The sequence below is a fragment of the Watersipora subatra genome, chromosome 7 (genome assembly GCF_963576615.1).
Source record: "Watersipora subatra chromosome 7, tzWatSuba1.1, whole genome shotgun sequence".
NCBI lineage: Eukaryota > Metazoa > Bryozoa > Gymnolaemata > Cheilostomatida > Watersiporidae > Watersipora > Watersipora subatra.
This window is the reverse complement of record NC_088714.1, coordinates 52,751,160-52,773,294: the sequence shown is the minus strand read 5'-3', so window position 1 is coordinate 52,773,294 and position 22,135 is coordinate 52,751,160. Positions and strand designations below refer to the sequence as shown.

At 35.3% G+C, this 22,135-nt stretch overlaps 2 protein-coding genes across 2 annotated transcripts in view; both read right to left on the bottom strand.

The window, feature by feature from the left end:
• LOC137399647 (uncharacterized) overlaps positions 1–4,299 on the bottom strand; it is a 33,532-nt gene extending 29,233 nt beyond the window's left edge. Inside the window, exon 1 of the mRNA XM_068085834.1 lies at positions 4,213–4,299. The gene's annotated coding sequence lies outside the window, so the exon portion shown is untranslated. The remainder of the gene's footprint in view (positions 1–4,212) is intronic.
• LOC137400884 (zinc finger protein 420-like) overlaps positions 1–22,135 on the bottom strand; it is a 145,909-nt gene that overhangs the window by 32,032 nt on the left and 91,742 nt on the right. The window lies entirely within an intron of this gene.

Below are 22,135 nucleotides of genomic sequence, written 5' to 3'. Positions count from 1 at the left end.
CCACATAATGTTTGCTTGATTTTCCTGAGAAACCAGAGCTAGTCTGTAAATTATTTATTATCGCGAGTAGCTTTTCACATCTCGTAGCCAAAACAATCATTATACGTAACGGCGGTAAGGGTGCACAACTCCGGCACATGAACATTAAGTCGATTTTATACGTCACAGTTTTCGGGATTTTCGAAGGGTTTTCCTCTGATTCTTTATTAGGTAGACCTGTGTTTGGCTGGCTATATCTAAGCTTCTAGTGGGTCAATCTCCTTGATTCTTTTTTAGAACAACAGTCAACACCTCAAGATAACTAATAAAGCATAATAATATTATGCTTTCTCTATTCTTTAAAGGTACATTCCCATATATAATATTTTCAACAATTTCAAGTAATGTTCTAATTACTTCTTCTTTCATATGAGGTAAAGCAGAACTTGCAAGTTCATCTGTAAGACTGTTCAGTATTTGCAGAATTACTCTGTTTTTTTTCATTCTCTTAGAAAGTGGAGAATTATCCATGATAACTTAATTATCTTCTTTTTCGTGGTTTAAACAATTCTCCGAGCAATGGTTCAACTAATCCTGGGAGTATAGCACCCGCGATCGGACCTAGTAAAGCCGATAAAAACCCTCCTTTTTGCAAAAGTTGTTTCTTTTCCAAATTCGATGTTCTAGGACTAATCAGTCAAGCGATGTTCGTACTTTGTCGCCTCAAAGCTTTATACTGAGCATCAGTTAGTCGTTCTTTTCTTTTAATGAGTAATTTCACACAATCAATAATTGCTAAAATTAAATCCATTTTAGCATTTTTAATAATTGATTGTTGAGAAGAAATAGAATCTCTAACTAGAGATAATAAAGTTAGTAAATTTCGTTGAATTCTTTTTGTTTCAGCCATATCTATGTGATAATTTTAGTGATGTTATAGTAATCACTCAGAGGAAGATACAGAAGTAGTATGGTGATTATTTAAAGAGAACTTGGAATATATACTTGTTTTATTTAATTATGGAATACCAATCAAAATCGTTTGCTTAATTAGGCTTATAAATAATCATAGGCGTAGAGTCAACAGGAGGGAAACTTCCCATAATTCTCATTGTATCATCGGTTTCTTGTCGGAGGTCCAGTCTCATGAAGGAATATGGTGAAGATGTTGCATCTCGGTAGGATTCCTGAAAATATTTAACTTGTCCAGGAAAAACTTGTTTTCCTAAAAATGTGATTGATGTAGAATCCCTGGGGTTTTTTCCTATAAAAAAAATAGTGACTATTCAACGAAATTGTTCTAAGTTTACCAAAGAATAAGTTTTGTGTAATAGTAAAAATACTAATATTTAGATGGTGACTTTCTCGAGTATACAAATTGTTAGCCACCTTGATATTTGATGATAATTCCTCCATTAGATCATCAATGATCATCCATCTATTTTCTCCATCTTTGGGAAAAGTACTCGGATCTTTCAATCCTTCATGAAATTCCACTCCTTTCATATCCTCAAAAGCTTCCTGCCATATTCCATAGCAATATATAATTTCGATTGGAGAAGGGGTAGATATTAATTGAGATTGTTCAATCAACCGTTTAACGAGTTGAGTTTTTCCTGATCCTGTTGGTCCTGTTATCATAGATGTGAAAGGAGAATGTAACCTCACATCAATTGATTGTAGTCCGTCTTTCTCCATGTTTTGATAATTACTAACATTGAAGTTTTCATTTCAACTAATTATAATGATGAGGAGATGTTTCAAAAATCACACTTTCATTATTCATAAGATTTTGAAAAAATACTTCTGCATAGTTCACAGTAGCATTCATCTTTTCTCCTGTAATCCGAATAAAAAAATATTCAATCAAAGATGAAGCTACAGTTATTGCAAGTAATATTAAAACCACTCCAAAAAATTGAAGCAAACTTTGTCGAACCGGTTTTGATGTAGATTTAGTGATGTTATCAAAATGTTTATGTAATAATACAGCCTCTTCAACTAATCCATCTGTATTATCTTTTTCTTCTTCACAAGATTTGTAAACTTTAGAATTATCCTTATGAATAGTTTCCATAATTTTATATATTTTTATATTCCTTCTAGTTGAACGAAATTTTTCATAATGAATAAATCATTCGACTTTCCCCTTTCTTATTACGCATCTTTAAAGAGTTTTATAATGAAGGGAGATTTAACCGATTCCACGAATAGACACCCCCGAACTCGTCCAACATCAGCGTTCATTCAACCGAAACGACATAACACCGTTCACCCCACCGGTCGCCAACCTAACCCCAACCATTTGACGATCGATCGCTCAACTCGTCGACACCCGAACCCCAAACCCATCGAAACCCGAAACCATCGCCCTCTTCACGTCATCCTTCCCACAATTCCTCTCGACCAGCACCGCATCCTTCCCACAATTTCTCTCAAACTTCATAACCTTAGCTCCCAACACTCACACACCTACCCCCCCCCCAAACTTTCCATCAGACAACACCATTCTCCGAGGTTCTCGGGCTAAAATGTACCCAAAATCTCACTTTAAGTGCAAACGTGTGTAGATCTGCTCTCTACATACTACTTGTGAGCAATGACAATCGTCACAGTCGACACTCTTTAGGATATTACTACATTTCCATAGAGTGATTTGAGATGTTAGCTAATACTAAGATTGACAGTAAATTTCCATTTAAAATAAAGTTTTATATATTATGCTATATACTTATGGGTTTGTGTTACATTCTCTCACACTAATAAGTACATTAATTTTCTTTCGAGATACTCTGGCGACTTGTCATTTTTTGGTAAATAATGATATAGCCAAGCAAACATAACAAACTAATTAATTTCATTTTAAAAGATAAATGTATGACATTGTTCATAAATAATATTATTTTTATATGGAACTTGATAACAATTTTATAAAATCATATCTAAAAAATGTAAATTCATATTTATTTTTAATATATATATATATATATATGTATTATCCTACATTATATTAATTGTCTATTCAATTTTAATTTACCATTTACATTTATTATCTAAATTATAAACATTATTATATCATTTATAAATATTGTATACTAATATTATTAATAGTTACATCATCATTAATTAATATAAATAGTATCATATTACATTATTATATCATCTGCTAGGCTCAGATTACAACTGTTACTAGTAATTATTTATTGGTCACATTCTATAAAATGTTTATTATTAGGGCCTCAAATATGATTAATCAAGATGTTAAGAAGTCACAGAAAGAGTAACTTAATTTTAGTTTTCAGTGAAATTGATAAGATGAATTTTAAATATCATTCAATAAATGTAGATAGATTTACTGACCTGTTTTGTTGATGAAATTTTATTTGCATTGAATATATTTCAATAAAATATGTGTTGTTAATTTTTATACCTCAATTGAACAATAAGTTGTTTACTCAAATTGGTTAAGAAAAAAAGTACTATAATAGCTATGTAGGCTAATTGGTATAATACACCATTGGCGCAACCAAAAGATCCTAATTCAAATAGGCCTTTAAAAGCAATACCACCTAAATTGAAAGAACGTAAAAGTTACCAAATTCTAAGAAAAAATCGAACGGAACAAGCAGTGGTGTAAAAACTATCATGTCAATATGACTGAGGAAAAGAGGCGGACTAAGAGAGATCAATGATATACAGCCCCCAATCAAACCTGTGGGGCTGTATATCATTGGAGAGATGAAGGATGAAGTATATGAAGCACCAAAGCAGTTTAGGCTACTATATTCCTGTAAGTGAGTAAATATCTAAAGTGTAACGTCATGCTGTGCTACCAAACTCCTCAATGTCTTATGACTATCATGTTGTCCTTCTGTAGCGTGCATTTGCATTTTGACGAAATGTTACAAAACGTCAATATATCGTGGACCAATAGGCCAGTTTAAAACTATGCAACGTTCAATCTCGTTAAAATGATACATTAGACAAATAAAATTTGAAAAAGTTGAAAGTTTGAAAAAAACTGAAATAGTTACTTAATTCTACGCAAAATGCTTGTAATAAAAATGTTCACCCATTTGTATCAATTAATGCACCGAGAGTGGTTAATTACGTAGATATAATCTTTCAATAATGTATAAACCCTTATGAGCAAAGTAAAAACAATTATACATACAACAAACAAAGTATAATGTGAGCTTCCTGTCACGACAGCAAAATTTAATGTTCCCTTACTTTTTATTATTGTCGAGCGTCAATTTCTCCAACATTTGCTTTCTGAGAAAATTTATGTTACTGAACTAGTCTAGCGTTTTACGTCTTACAACTAACAAATGTGAGCGTTTGGCTCGTTACGACATTAAGGCGGAGCTTATTTTAATACAAAGAAAAAGAGGAGAGGACAACTCGAAGTTGAACAAATTGGACAACCCATTTCTTTTAGCATTTCCTACTAGAGGACATTTGGCTATGCACGATATACTACCTTATTGTATGCAAGCCAAGTATTGCTAGTAAAACGCCCAAGTTTTAACTAGCACGTTAATACACTATGAAAAGGTACGCAGGTGAACTAAATGTTTGTTTCGAATGTATCAAACTACAACAAGAACATGCGATCTCATGTCTGCAGTACATGAAAAAATGAACAAGAACTCTTGTACTAAGTGAATGAGCCGGAAAATATTAGAAGGAAGACTGTGACAGCTGCCACAGCAGTAAAGATTTAGCATGGGAATTGTGGAGAATGATGTTTGTTACCTGGAACCGCGATATCAAGGCGTCGGAGCTTGGATATATGAAAATACATTTAAAGGAAGATTAAGTTCCACCAAAATCACTATATTTTCATAGTTTTCCTAATATTCATTTTTTTTTGTGAGTAGCTATTATGAGGACATTAGATGTGTACATAGTGTAGAATCAAGTGTGCTATATCTATAGAATTGCGATATCAAGGCGTTGGAGCTTGGATATATGAAAATATATTTGAAGGAAGATTAAGTATATATATCTATATATAGCTATATCTTATATATATCCTTAAGTAGTTTATGTTAAATCAGGAACCAATTAGTAGTTGTTTTTGTAGATGGTATAGTAGTCTCACTGAAGTTGACCGATAAGAAATCAATCAGTGTACTGAAACAGTAGACCAATATATGTTTTTATAATTACCAATTAACGCAATGATGCTGTCAAATAATATGCTATAAATTTGTAAATTTGTGAGTTTTATAATGATAATCTACCATATGCTACAAATATTTCTTTATGAACAAGTGACATAAACAAAACATACCTATAGTACATGCAGAACCATAATTAATGTTTATAAAACATAAATATTGGCATCATTTGATCGGATAGCTGCATTTTGATTGATGCTTTCAATGGAATGAACATCTTATTATTGCCCAATAATTTCCACAATATCTTCTGACCTATATTGTGCTATATCTTATGTATATCATTAAAGGTTGACTTGCAACAACATTCACATTACAGTTATTCGGTATCAAAAGATTCACCATGTCTTACTCTGTTGTGTTGTAGGTGACAAATGTGTGGAAAAGTGATTACAAGCTCTTAAAAGCTCAAAAACGAAAAGCCGCGGTATACTGGAATCTTTTTATTTCTCTGACGTAGCCATGACAGTTTGGTTATTGTCTTGTCACGTGATGCTCTCACGTGAATTGAAAGGCCAATAAAAAGCTCAATATAAACTTATCGTAGCACCAGTTTAGAATGAACACTTTGGGTTTTACCCTGTATCAAATATAGATGTTTGCTACTTGACAGTTTTGTTCTGGCCTGGTCTAATCGTCAAGTCGTAAACTGATCATGTGACGCAATACTTCGCAAATAATTTTTGCAGCATTTTTCGATTATCACAGGTGACCAACAGGCTCATCATGATTATCAGACAATGATATGTATTCCTTCGAGGAAAGGTTTAAAAATTAATTGAATTTTTATGGTAAGTTATAAGGTGTCACTGGTAAAAGTGACAGCATTACAATGACGATAAAACAGACGCGTGAGAACAGTAGACATGATTTTATTGAATGCGTGAAGTATATTGGTGAAAATATTTTGACGAATAAGGTTGCATGAAAATTTAAACAGAAACTATCAAAAAAAATCAAACTAAAAAAATAATAAAGCAAAGGCACTCAATCATTACTATAATAGGAGCAGTAACCGTTCGCCTGTATGAAGCCACGCGAAAGCTGGCAAACATACTAATACCAGGCCTGTATTCCTTGGTTGCAAGTTGGGGCTGCAAATGTTAGGTGACTAGTTATGATCACCTGGGGATTGGGGGTGGTGTAACCCCCCCAACGGGGTTCGGGGCAGCGGCCCGGAGCTCTGGACCTTTTAAAGGTTGACTTGCAACAAAATTCACATTACAGTTATTTGGTATCAAAAGACTCACCATGTCTTACTCTGTTGTGTTGTAAGTGCCAAATATGTGGAAATGTGATTACAAGCTCTTAAAAGCTCAAAAACAAAGAGCTGCCGTAGATTGGAATCTCTTTATTTCGATGACGTAGCCATGAATATTGGTTATTATCTTGTCACGTATGTTCGACATAGGCTGTGTAATAAAAAAGCTTTTGCACAAAAAAATTATTTTTATTCACCATATTATAACAGTTACCATTCAAACTTATTATCAAGAAAAAAAGTGTTTTTTGCAGTTCAAATAATTTAGGACAGCAAATAAAACAGCTGTAAAGGTTTTCAAACACCTGTAACTTTCAAATGTCATATTATGAGAAAAAATTTTGCTGTTGAAGTGAATAAAGAGAAAAAATAAAACAATTGTAAAAGCGTTTAAATGTAAAAGTAAAATAACCAGCAAGTAATGGCTAAATAAAATCTGCTTAACTACAATTACAATGAAAAATGTATGGGTACACAATTATCATATTTTCAGGACTGCTAGCCGCTACTTTTGTCAATGTTTTAGGCCATGTGGCTTATTTAGAAGCTGCGGCTATTCTGTAGTTTTTTTGTTCACCGCTATGAGCACACTAACCAGAATCTCTGGTTAGCGCGCCTCTAGCGGTGAAAGAAAAAGGAAAAAGTGCCTAACGGTACTGTTCCATTAGGCTCTGAGTTAAAAAGCGGTGTTTAATACGGAGCAGTGCCCAACGGCACTGTTGTGTTTTAACTAGCAAAGTTGCTGTCATATTAAACATCACTGCCATGAGTTCTGCGACCTATACAAAAGGTGCTATGTATTATTTTATTATCGTTTTTTTTAAATAAAGCAAACGCGGCTTATATAGAGATGCGGCTAGTAGTCTGAAAAATAGCGTAGGCAATATGGTTTTAATTCATTTTAGGGTCGGCATCAAAGGGCGAAAATGTCAAATAGAGTGGTACAGAAATCTATAGTAATTATCTAATGCAAACACCCGGAGGTAAAAATCATCAAAATTTTATATACGAGAATGCCTACCGCCTAGAAAAGAGACATCGAGGTTTTGTAGCTTGCAGCTGTACAGATACATTTGAAAAAGGACAATTCTCCATTATTTTCATCAGGTTTCTAATCTTCACTCTTTCTGTGAATAGTTCTTATTGTAACATTAAATTAGTATAGAAAATCAAGCATGCCATAACCATTTAATAGTTATTTAATTAGGAATAACAGTTGTTTGTTTTGTAAATAGTTTAGTATTTTCACTGGAATCTATCAGCAACAAACCAATTTGTGTAGGCCCTAACTAGGAAAAACAGGGTGTCAAAGTATGTCCTGCAATAAAAAAACATTTGGTTATGGTTCCCACAATGTGATGTAATAATTATCATTTAGCTTTAGGCTGTCTATCCCTTTCGCTGCCATTGAGGCTGCGCTTTTTTGTGACTATCGATGTTCTTAAACCCAGAGAGCGCTAATAATGAACTAGAGTTCTAAATAATCAACAATGCCTGGGTGATCGTGCTAACGCTCGACCAATACAAACACCTATTCTGAGTTATTAGATTTTGGGTGATTGTGGAAGTAGTTGCTGTTGTAATAGTAATATGATCTGAAGAATTCATATCGCTTTCCATGCTGTTTTATAAATATGATAATGCTTCAATAAGTATACTGTCATTGATAAAGGTAATGAAATCACATCAATTGAATTGTGATCTGCAGTGGCGTGGCCCTAGGACTATATGTGAATTGCACTCTCGCGAGATCATGCAATGCTTGAAATTAATCAACCTCAGTCGTGTCCCTCAACTTCACAATAAAAAGGGTTGGGCTAGTGCATAATATCTTTGGGGAAACATAGAATGGTGCTTGGACTTTGAGCTATTTATCATAGAAATAATCTGTACATGGAGAGTAAAGGACACTGATTCCTTTGTCACCTTCATTGGTTCTCTGGAGTTTTCCTACCTCCACAAGCGTCGTTACCGCAGTTGATAAATAAGCGGTAAGAGCACACAACACGGAATACGAAAATTGTGACGTCATAATTTGCGAACCTATACTATTGAAAACTTCTGTCATAGAGCTTTGGGGAAATCCTATAAACACCAAACAATGTCTGTCTCACCATGTCAAACAATGGCTCATGTGAAAACCAAGATATTGAAAAGCCTGAGTAAGCTAAAAAAGTACTGATATAATTGATGTTCGTTAACATTTGATGATAACTACTCCAGCCCTACACTAAACTTGTATTACTTGAAAATAAGAGATAAGCTACATTCATCTTAGTAACCAAGTGCTACTTAACTAACTGAAAATGACTATCTCAAAGTGGACAATGCTATGTTTGTGTTTGAGCTACTGACATGAACCTTAAAAAATACAGCTGCCTTTCTTTATCCAGTTCAGATGTTTTACATTTGGATAATCCTCAAAGATTGCTGTCACATGGGACTCTCTGAAAGTTTGAAAAAACTCCTGGTAGTCAGAAGTCACTAACTTCCGCAAAACCTTTATTTGAACGCCATGTCGCTCTATTTTTCAACCCTTTGTCTATAGTGGTGGTCAATTGGAGGCGGCGTTCAAATAGAGGCTGGCGGTGAATTTTTCAAATGGCTCATCAGATGTTTAGGAAGATAACTTTAGCCCTATTACGGGCGAAGTGAATGTCGCCTATATTTTGTCCTTTATTTTCAGTGGAGTGATATTTCACCTTTCGGATGCAATAAGTCTGCTAACTTACCTCCAACCTGTCAAAGATCTTTTAATAAATATGCATTGAAAAACCAAGAAATATCTCTAACAGTTGATATCTATTGCTTGTAATAGATTTGTGATGATATTATAGCCTGTGTCCTTCTTTGCCATTTGTTGGAGCTTTCAATTTTTAATTCATTCTAAATCTAAAGTAGTACTTTTGTTCATATTCACCACTGTTGCATGAAAGCTCATTGTACTCATTGATATGTTTGCTATAGTTTCCAGCCAAAACTAGCTTTTTATGTGCAATAGAAAATGTGTTACTAGCGTTAATCAATTGTATGATCAGATTATCGCAATGATGCTATCAAATAATATTCTATAAGTTTGCAAATTTGTTAGTTTTATAATGATAATCTACCATATCTTACAAATATTTCTTTATGAACAAGTGATATAAAAGAAACATACTTATAGTACATCCAGAAACATAAATTAATGTTTTTAAAATGAAAATATTTGCATCATTTGCTCGGATAGCTGCGTTTTGATTGATGCTTTTGATGGAATGAACATCTTATCGTTGCCCAATAATTTCCACAATGTCTTCTGGCCTCAACTTTTTTTTGCACTGCTGAACTAGCCGATATTATTGTTCAAACTTGTTTTTGGCCAAGCAAAACTTTTACGTGTTGCATTTAGCACAAATGCAACGTGTAAAGATTTCGCTCGCTAACGTAACCTTTAGCCCAAAACTTGCAACCCCTTTTTGTATATGTACATTGAAGTATTAGAACTGCGTTAAACAAGAAACTACTATTCGCCTGAGACAGTTGGTAATTATTTCTATGGTGTTGTTTTCAAAGTTCATCTACCATCGTAAATTTAAACAATTTCTTATATATGTACTTGGAAGTATCAAGACCGCGTTAAACAAGGAACTAATATTATCCTGAGATCGTTATTGACTATTTTTCTGGTGTTGCTTTCAAAGATTTAATGAAAAAAGCGAGAAGCTTTCGAGTTGAACAACCAAAGAATTGATTGTTATTAATGTAAATGATTAGTTATTAATACGATTTTGTAGAAACTTTTCTACTGATCACTTGATATTACGCGTTCACATAGGTAAAAGATAGTCAAAGTGGCGGTCAAATGCAAGTGGTGTTCAAATAGAGGGTGGTTCACAGTCTGGGCACATTTTTTTCTTCTGAGCGTTTTAGCAGCGATAAAGTTTTGTCGATTAAAATTTTGAAACAGCTCAGCATTCAAGCTAATTCGAACATTAAAAACAATTTCAAATGATAGAATAATGTTTACACTTTCTGAGAGATTTAACTAAAATTTGGTGCAAGTTTATCTGTAAGGTTTTTAACACTAACAGTACTATTACATCTAATACATGAAACAGGTATCAGAGAAAAATTTTTTTTTGGAAGTTATCTCCCCTACTTTTTAAATAAAAACTATTAACATAATTAAAAAACTAAAATTTGTTACGCAACAAACTGATAAACATAAAAACATATTTTTGTTAGTATATTTACGGTAACTTGGTATGTTAAAACCTCAAGAAAATGAAGCACATAATATTCGCACTAGAAATCCCTGATTCTCTAAAGGATCGTGTTAAATCGCGTAACGTCAATACGTTAGGGTACGTTTGTGAGTTCATCTATCACGAGCTATATCTACAATTGACGGTAATTATCCAAGAACCAATCTTTGATTGGTCCCTTGAGTCAACCGATATGTCTCAGTGAGTCAATTCTAGTGTTACAAACACTCACCAGTGGCCTCCGGTCCGATCAGTGGTTTCACTGTTGGTACTGGCAAAAACCAAGAAAACAAGTTAACTGTATAAGGTAGGTAGGTATTGTACTGGTTAAGCTGTCATGTCTGCAAGTTTCCCATGCTATAGATGCATTTACTAATGCGCTGTATATGCAACAAAAGTTGTTTGTATCACAATAATATAATCGCGGGATTAGAACAACCTTCCAGCAAACCTCATTTAAAAAGAATGTGACTCCAACTCAGATAATGACTAGTCCCACTGTAAGTTTTTGTTTCCTCTCTCGCATTGCTGGCACCTTTCTCAACCAGTTTTTCCTCTTCAATCGTAACATCTGAGTTGCTATTCCCTCTGTTTGTATCCATTGGATTATTTTACTGTGGAATTTAGTTCATTGACCTTTGCAATAAATAGTTTGAACTTGTTCATCCAATTTTGTTGGTTTTTTTTCAAGAGTCAACAGAAAATGCAGGCAAGTTGTACTATTACTAGGACAGCCGAGGACAATGTCCCTGAAGGTTTCATACAAGTGTAGGGTCTCGACTATGTTAGCTGACGATGAATGCTTACTATGGTATCCTACACTACGGACTCTTTTATAAACCTTCAACTGTTGTCTGCATCTACTCTTAGTAACAAGTTAGTTGTTGGTTATCTGTAGGTTACTGTACTGGATTCGCTTCCAGGAAAGCACTTGTTAACGGACCACTTGATGAGTAGTATACATAGTTTGCTTTGCTGTATTGTTACTCATAAGCAGTCGTACTATAAAGTACAAGAAATAAACATTGAATAATACAGTATTGCATGACTAACAGTACATAATTGCATAATAGTGGTTTAAAAATTACCATGCAAATATGATTTGACAAAGAATGCAGAAATAATAATATGACAGTAATACTTGTTACAAACTCACACAAGATTTTGCTTCCTTAGAGCCAAGAAACACTTAGATAAACAGGTGCTACATTGCACATATATAATATAGATTCTGTAGCAGAAGCTAAAAAGAACAAAAGCAAACTTTAAAATACAGATACTAATTTAAAATACTACATGCATGATAAAATGCATTCTTCACAAAACAATTAAATCACAAGAATAAAACAAGCATTATTTTATGTACTTACATAAATTGTATAGAAATATCAGTCCAGATGATAGGCTACTGCTGTAGTAAGCAATTGCTACATTTTAAAATGAATAGTATGTATAGATAAAATAGTTTAAAGTGTGTAAGCAGTAATTATGGATGCTTACACAAAGGTGTCTGACTGAGCACTGACTCAGTGACCTAATTTAACTGAGCAAGGCAGCCAAGAATGTTTTGTGGTAAAAATGCTTCCTACCTAATGACAAAAACATATGTCATGATTCATTTCAATGTTTGACCAACAAGCGCTGTAAACTATCCCAACACATCGGGGAGACAGGGGTTGGTCAAACATGGAAAGGGAAAAAAAATAAAGTATGGATAATACTAGCCTATTGATAATACATAATAGCCGCTAAATGTAATATTACAAACAATTGTCACATGTACCACGATAAAGATTGAGAGTAGGTCAATCAGTTCAACTATAACAAGTTTTAAAAGTAACTACAAACTACAAGAATTTATGTGACTATATTGCAGATAGATATGATGAGCAGATGATCTCAGATGTCACCTACTGTTCCTCTACTGGTATAATGAGAGCTAACTTATGCACACTACGGGTTATAACTGTGTCAGGGCTACCGCTATATGTTTTAGTCATTTTACCTGACCTAAAGTTCTTGTAACGTATTGAAATACGCCTTACAGTATCCTTACGGCCTGGATGTGTTTGACATACTTCCGCAAGATGGTATTGGGAACGCAGCGCATTTGAGTCCTTAACCATCACTATGTCACCTATCATGAGATTGCGGGTTTTCTTATACCACTTAGACTGATAAGCCGTAGTGGGAGCATACAGCTCTACCCAACGCTTCCAAAACTTATTGCAAGTGCTGTTTACTATTTCTGCACGAGTTTTGATAGAGTCCACCGTCATGGCAGCATCACCTACACTGTTTGGGTGTGCTCTACTTAATAGCAGGGAGTTTGGTGTAAGTAGGTTGATTGTGGAATCCTCACTTGGAATCCTCCCAAGTGGTCTCTCATTCATGATATTAGCTGCTTCCGTACAAAGAGTTAGAAATTCAGCAGGGGACAACCTTTGACCACCTGTACTGAAAGCAAAACATCTCTTTGCTGACCTGATTAAGCTTTCCGCTGCGCCTTGGTACCATGGACTGTCAGCAGCACCAAACACCCATTGTAGTCCATGGTCAGCACTTGCCTTGTAGATCATTTTGTGATCCAAACTGTTCCATAACATTCTGAGCTCTTTCTCAGCACGTGTAAGTTGTGATCCAGGATCGGAGTAGATGACCGATGGCCACCCACGTATATTTGTGAACCTTCTCAATGCTAAAATAAAGGAACTTGTATCGTAGCCGAACACAGCTTCTATGTGCACCGCTCTTGAAGCGAGATCAGTAAAGATGACACCCCATGCCTTTCCGGTGGTACGTTTCTGTACTTCGCCCCTTACAGGAAATGGGCCGAACAAATCGAGGACTATTTGGCTGAACGGTAGTGCCGGTGTCAATCTTCCTTTAGGGAGCTTACCCATTTCTTGGGTTAATAATTGAGGGTCTCGGATCTTGCATAGCCTACAATTGGTCTATACTGACTTGGCTAACTTTGTGCCTTGTGGGGTCCAGTAAGCATGACGGAAGCGTGCCAATGTCGCATCACGTCCTCTATGACCACCTTCAGTGTGAGCTTCATCCATGAGCAGTCTTGTGTAAGGGTGGTTGGTTGGTAGCAACTTGAGAGGTGGATCATCTGAGCCCTGTTGCAGAGGGTTGTTATCTCCCATCCGCTCACCTATCACCCAGATTCCATCCTTATTTATAACTGGTTTCAACCTTGCATACCTACCATGTACAGCCTGTTCAAGATCAGCCTTCATTGTAGCTTGTACATCCTTGATAATGAGTTTTTTGCTCTCTTCAAGGTGTTTGACTGTAATATTGCAGATTCTGCCAGCTTTGAAAAATCTGCCATCTTTGATAGCTAGGAGTCGAGTGAAGACCCAAACAAGTCTCTTGTTGGTCTTGCACCTGCTGTAATCTATACTCAGTTGATGGTTCTGAGTAGCTTTAGTCTGGTGGGTGTGAACAACCTTCTTTTCACCAGGTAGTGGCTCCTGTGGTTGACCAACTTCATGAATTGTCCTAGTACCCCATTCTACTTCATCTTTGTATAAAAAGTCTGGGCCTCTCCACCATGAAGTAACTGGCCCTAGCTCTTGAGGTCGACGACCTCTAGTTACCCAGTCTGCAGGGTTGTCTTCACCTTTGATCCATCTCCACTCACTCATGTCTTTACTTGCTGATTGGATCTCTCCAATTCAAACACCTTCGTAAAGCTTGAAACGAGTAGATTTCTTTTTTAGCATACAGAGAACAGTCTCCGAGTCAGTGAGATGCACCACTTTGTCAAACTTGATTCACATTTCTTTCCCAATGATCTCTCTTCCTCTCTTTGCCAGTACTGCTCCATTGAGCTCCAACTGGGGAGTTGACAGTTTTCTGATGGGTGCTATACGAGATTTGGCAAAAACAAATCGACAAAAAATAAGACTCATCTCTCAGCCTCCAACGTATATATGCCACAAAGCCATATGCTTTGTCACTTGCATCGCTAAAGATTACAAGTGTTGGGGAACCTTAAGCTCCCTCTGAGGTGAGGCAACGACCATACTCCAATGTGTTGAGTTCGCACATATGAGTAAAAAATGCTCTCCATTTAATCCTGAGTTGATCAGGGAGGGGCTCATCCCAACCTATGCCTAAGTCCCAGGTGTCTCTAAGATACATTTTGCCGGTTACTATGAAAGGACTTAGTATGCCTAGTGGGTCGTACAACCGCATCAGCTGTTCAAGTACAAGACGCTTAGTAAGGATATGAGGAATAGCCTGCGAGACTTCATTTATATCCAAGTCAGGTACTGTGTGCTGGCCTCTGACCTTCTTTGAAAAGTTTAATTTTGACTTGAAACTTATGGTGTCTGAGCACCCATTCCACAGCACACCTAATACTTGCATGCTTTTGTCCTCCCCTTTACCATTGAAAGTCCAGCCTTTAATCTGAAATCCTCCTTTTTTTAACACTGTAGTTGCATCATCAGCTAACTGATGAGCCTCAGTCATCACTAACTGACTCAACAATGTCATCCACATACATGGACTCATTGAGCAGAGTAGCTACCCTGGGAAACTTCTCTTTCATCATTTCAGCAGTCTTGAGGATTGCCTCAGTACTAATTGCTGGTGCTGGGCGGTCACCCATGTTGACCCTCGTTATTGCATACGTGTCTGGTTTTTTAGTAGCATCCATATTGCGCCACAAGAATCGATGACAATGTTGTTCAGTGATACCAATGTGTATAGAGTTGAACATTTTCCTTACGTCACCAATGAGGACTGATTTGCCCTCGCACCATCTTATCAATATGCCCAGAAGAGAAGAAATGTAATTGTCTGGGCCCTTTGCGAGGGCCTCATTGAGTGACTGTCCTTCAAAAGTCTGACTAGAATTGAAGACAATTCTGACTGGTGTAGACATGGACTTAGGGTTTTCTACAGCCAAGTGGCTGATGTAAAAGACTGGTCCATTCCACTCCTCGAGCTCTTTGTCGGATAACTTTCTGGCGACACATCTGTCTAACATGTCCTGTATCTGTTCACAGTAGATCTGCTTCCACTGCTCACCCCGCTTGAGCAGGGACTTTTCTGTACTTCTGAGAGTTGCAAATACCGCACTGTAATTATCTGGCAGAAGTTTTGGATCTATAAGTCACAGGTATTTAGTTACCCATGCTTCAAGCTTTGGGTCATAGCTGAGATTACTACGAATTATTTCTACCTCTTGTTGTTCTCTAAATGAGTAGGTGTGCCCCTTATTGGGCATTTCCCACATTTTCAAGAACCACATCGAAGTTGGATTTCAGTTACCATCTCCTCACAGTGTATGAAATTCTCTACAGTGTTCATTTCTGCCCGTGTCAGACAAGTCTGTGCTGACTGCTGAATTGGCAAATCTCCTTCCACACAGGAAGAGCCAATAAGATTACTAACCACTGGCAGCTGTTGCAACAGTGGATGTGATCCTTGGAGGCAGTTTCCAAAAGTGCCCTCCATAAGGCTCAGATGTGACCCTGCTTTGTCTATTTCAACTTTTGGATGGTGACCAAAGTAGTCGTTCCCTAACAGGATATCCACAATACTACCCTCCCGAACTAAAGCAGACAGATCTTTCCGATGAGGAAAGAGGGACTTGAGGGTTTCAAAGTTCAAGCTAGAGACAGGGCTAGTAATTTCATCCATGCAATAAGCAACTATCGAAACTACTTCTCCTTTAGTGTTTAGCAAGTTGAGCCTGTAGCAATTTGTGTGATGTTCTGTTACAACATTACCTACACGTGTGATCTCTAAATGGGTGGTGCCCACTTTTTTAGCTTTCAACCTTTTGACAGCATCTTTGGAAACATAAGTGGCGTTTGAACCGCCATCAAAGAAAATCATGGCTTGCTGTGACAATCCAGCAACATGCACTTCCTGTATTGGAAATATAGAATATTTCGTTTGACTAGCATAACCTTATGCTGAAGAGAGGTAATGTATGTATCTACACTAGCATAAAAGCTACTATAGTCTTTTACATCTAGTTTAAGCATAGTATTCACTTTAGATTTAACATCACGAATGATAGATTCAACTTCCCTAAAAACAACATCGCTTCCACTACAAAGTTGCTCCATCAAAAATTCCTTTTGGTCAAGCAAAACCTCAATATCTTTCTGTAAAACATTAGCTTCACAACACTTCATATCACGCTCATAATGTATAACTGCACTAATAGTGTCATCATAATGCTTTTGCACGTGTTCAAAATACTGCGGCAAGTCAAGCTCATTAACAACTTTATATGAAACAAAACCGCTATCTAAATCTTTAGTTATTAGGTCACAATACAGTTCATGTAGACTCGTGAACTTGGAAAGTTCATCGTCCAAGAGATCTACCAGGCTGTCTATATCTTGCATAGGCTTCTTGTGAGATATAGCATTAGAAATCTTAGTACTTATGGATGTCACCTTTGATTTAGAGCGGCTTCGCTGATCTCTCAGTTGAACGAGCTTTGTTTCCATGATGATGGCTTGGCTTGCAGTCTCAAAATCTTGTTACTGTACTGGATACGCTCCCAGGAAAGCACTTGTTAACGGACCACTTGATGAGTAGTATACATAGTTTGCTTTGCTGTATTGTTACTCATAAGCAGTCGTACTATAAAGTACAAGAAATAAACATTGAATAATACAGTATTGCATGACTAACAGTACATAATTGCATAATAGTGGTTTAAAAATTACCATGCAAATATGATTTGACAAAGAATGCAGAAATAATAATATGACAGTAATACTTGTTACAAACTCACACAAGATTTTGCTTCCTTAGAGCCAAGAAACACTTAGATAAACAGGTGCTACATTGCACATATATAATATAGATTCTGTAGCAGAAGCTAAAAAGAACAAAAGCAAACTTTAAAATACAGATACTAATTTAAAATACTACATGCATGATAAAATGCATTCTTCACAAAACAATTAAAACACAAGAATAAAACAAGCATTATTTTATGTACTTACATAAATTGTATAGAAATATCAGTCCAGATGATAGGCTACTGCTGTAGTAAGCAATTGCTACATTTTAAAATGAATAACATGTATAGATAAAATAGTTTAAAGTGTGTAAGCAGTAATTATGGATGCTTACACAAAGGTGTCTGACTGAGCACTGACTCAGTGACCTAATTTAACTGACCAAGGCAGCCAAGAATGTTTTGTGGTAAAAATGCTTCCTACCTAATGACAAAAACATATGTCATGATTCATTTCAATGTTTGACCAACAAGCGCTGTAAACTATCCCAACACAGCTACTTCTATCAATAATGTTAGGTACATAGTATAAGAAATAACAACATTATTAAAAATACATCTTATACAAAGTCTTGTTTAAATTTTTGAAATTTCTAAAACTCTTTCATCTCAAGGAGGTAATATTATAAAGTTGAATCTCCTTTGCTCACAATCCATTTTATAAGAATGTTAGAAGAGCATATTGTTTAAATCGTGAAATGCTTTTCCTTAACAAATAGTTTTAAATATTCCAAGACTAGAAAGCAGTTTTTAAGTGACACCAGAAACAGCGTGTTAAGACAAGTAGGTAATATATAAAGTATATTAAATTTCTCATAAACAATCCATCAATAGAGCAGTCCAAGCTGAGAATGTATTGCTACATCTGTAATATGTAGTACCCATGCACCATTGTCTTAGGTTTACTGTTAAATAAAAAGTTGTGGAAATACACTATGCATATTATTAATGTATAATAAAAGCTAGAAATGAAATACTGCAGCGAAACATAAAGTAAAGTTAGTGTTTTTAAAAAGACCAATAAAAACGTCGACATACATTGATTGAATATCTTTGAAGATGAATATCCTTGACCAGGATGCTTGTTATTATACATGATGATGGACTTCACCATATTAACACCATCTGTTTCACTAACCTGGTTATAACTTCAAAACTGCTATTTGTGAAAGTATAAAAATTATTTTTTTAGAATTCTCCTTTTTATTACGCAGCTATTTATACAATTATTTTAATAGAAATAATATTTTCACCACTTTAAAATGGTCATTACTGAAACATATTTTTGACTATAGTAATTTAGTGTTAAAGGGTGCCTAAACTTCTGTGATTCCAAATGCTGTTTCCTATTCTGTAGATGTTCCTTTCACCTTTGGTGACAACACAGTCTTGTTCGATGCTGTCTGTCTCAGAGCATATTTTATCTTATACTCGTTCCCTAGTAGTCCAGTATGTCATAGCAGATGGTCAGGTATGATGATGAAGAGAATAACTACATGTACCCAATTTGTGTAATAACTCTTATATCAGAGAAAGTGAATGGTTGGTTAGTTGGTAGTGTGTCAGCTGATGATGCTGAATGCAGTGGGTACAACTCCTTTATGTTACAACCTTTTTTATAAACTCCAACTGTGGTTTCAAACAGACAGATGAGCAAATGAACACGGCCCTTATTATAGTATTGAAAACTGCTTTTGCTAAAATGGTCCACAGTTTTAATGAGGAGTAAAATAATTTCCATAGAGTTATATACGTACTTCTGTCTATAGAAATCTCCAATTTAACTCTGGTACAATTATTCTCTATTTGAATGAATATCTATAGAGCTAATGTTCTAAACATGTGTTCTGACAGAATATAAAGCACTTATAACTTGAGCTCTTTTTATTATTCAAAATACTAGAAAATGTTAAGTTCACTATTTCGAATTTTTCGTTTGTTGAACTGCATTTTAGAAAAACGACTTACGATTGTTCTAAATATGCTATAGTATTTTGATTTAAGTTTGTGAAAGAATAGAAGAGATTGCTTAAAATTTTTAAAATCTTTCAGCAAACTAAAGATTATATTTATATCACAATCACTAAAAAACACAGTATAAATTAATAGTATATATTTAAAAGATTAAAAGACAATCTCACAATATTCTTTTTCGACGGCTTGTTATGTGTAGGTATTAAATACTTATAGAGATTTTTTGCTACTTCTTCAGTCCTGTTATTTTCATACAATCTACCTTAAAAAATTTAAAAAAAACAGCAAGTTGTAGGCATCTGACACACAACTAATGGAATTACAACAAGCATATTTATGACACATTTAGTTTGTAAACATAATACATAACTTACCCTGATAGCATAGTTGCATCTGGCTAGTAATAGCTATACCATATGCAGCACCCTACCAAAAACTGTACTTTTGTTCGAAAAAGTTATTTCTGTATTTTTTGTGTTCATGCCAGAGCCAACAGTGGAACCACTGATTGGACCGGAGGCCATAGGTGTGTGCCCATACACTTAGCTGGACTTACTGAAACATGTCGGTTGACTCGAGAGGCCAATCAATGATTGGTCCTCTGATGCTTACTGTCAACTGTAGATATCGCTCGTGATAGATGAAGTCACGATCGTACGCTTTGTCAAACGTACTCTAACGACTTCACCTTGCGTCATGTGACCTACTTTTTTAGAGAAAGAAATTTCCAGTGGCCTAATTTATTTCTATAATGTTGTTAATATTTTTGCAAACTAACCCAAAAACACGTGTTTTTTAATTTTATATTTTGCGGGTTATTAGGTTATTTATAAAGAATATTGTGTTTTTAACGATATTAACAACCTTTTTATAAACATAAACAGGGGCGACAATTTTAGGAAACAGAACTCATGTTTGATAGCCGTGTCATACACTGAAAGTCAAGCTAAGATCAGGGTTGAAAACCTTGATGAATAACAACCTAAAATAATTAAACAAAATTGGGAGAATACTCAATATAAACAGCATTAAAAAAGCACATAGCATGCTAGTGCAGCAAACACATCACACGATACAACTAATATAATTACCGTTTCATTAGGAAGAGCCAGTAAGGAATTGTCCAGCCTCGGCTACTACAAGGTGTAAATATATGGAACAGTTGCACCGAAAAGGAGTTGTCTGATCAATTTAATAAAAGCTTCAAAGAAAAACAGATTAACAAATAGTAGAATAATAAACATCATCAGCATCATACAGGAATAAAACATTAGTAATGATCCATTGTTGAAGTACTCAAATTTTACAGTTTTTCACTGAGTCAAACAAAACTTTTTAATTTCATGTTTTGTCATAGTATGTGAACTTCGATAACAAAGTATCAATTATAATAGTCATGCATGCAAAAAAGTAAAATATTCACAAAGATAGGTAGAATGTCAGAAATAATAGTTTGAAGAAAAGGGTTAAAGCCAAAATGAGAGATTAGAGCTAATAAAATTCATGATGACAACTGCTAACTTCCTAGTAGAGTCACCATCCGTGTTCAACCCACACACCTAACCTTTTCACATAATCACCAACACAACGGTTATTACTGGGATTAAATATTGTGTAGATTATCTGCGTACCGACTACATGGATGGCGCAACTTGTTGAACATGTCTTGCTGTCTAATGCTATGCTTGCAATGCTGCAGTTGGTGCAGAAATGTAAGCTCTCGGTTCAATGAAAAATTTGTAACAAATAGTTGAGCATATATAGTAAATTGTTGTATGTATATTTCATAGTTGCTATAAGAGCTTTCTAATGACTAACAATAATTATGTACAGTACTGGTCTATGTCTATCTCAAGAAGGAGTTATCCTCTTTTGTCAATTCTCACTGTAAAAACTCCATGTTCGGCTCATCAAACTCCTGTCTATATAGTGCAACTAAACATAGTTACTAAAGTATACTGTGTTACTTAATGATTGTGATATCAAAATAGTTGCTAGTTCTCTCAAATAATTTCAAAATCTTAGGAAATCTTATCTATTCTTTCACAAATTTTAAGCAGAAATACTTTGGCATGTCTAGAACAATCAAAAGTTGTTTTTTCTAAAATGCAGCTGAGCAAACGAAAAAATTCTAAATAATGAATTTGCCCTTTCTTAGATGTTTTGAATGATTAACCAAACCCAAGTTATAAGTGCTTTATCTACAACTGTCAGAACACATGTTTAGAAAACTAGCTCTATAGACATCCATTCCAATAGAAAAAAGTTGTACCAGAGCTAAATTGGAGATTTTGATAGCCAGAAGTACATATATAACTCTATGAAAACTAGTTCACTCCTTATCAAAACTGTTGACTATTTCAGCAAAAGCAATCTTCTTTACTATAATAAGAGCCGTGTTCATTTGTTCATCTGCCTGTTTGAAGCAACAGCTGAAGTTTAGAAAAAAGGTTGTAACGTAAAGGAGTTGTAACTACAGCATTCAGCATCATCAGCTGACACACTACCAACTACACCAACCATTCACCTTCTCTGACATAAGAATTATTACACATATTGGGTACATGTAGTTATTCTCTTTATCATCATACCTGACCATCTCTTATGACATACTGGACTACTAGGGAACTAGCACAAGATAAAATATGCTCTGAGACAGACAGCATCGAACAAGACTGCATTGTCACCAAAGGTAAAAAGA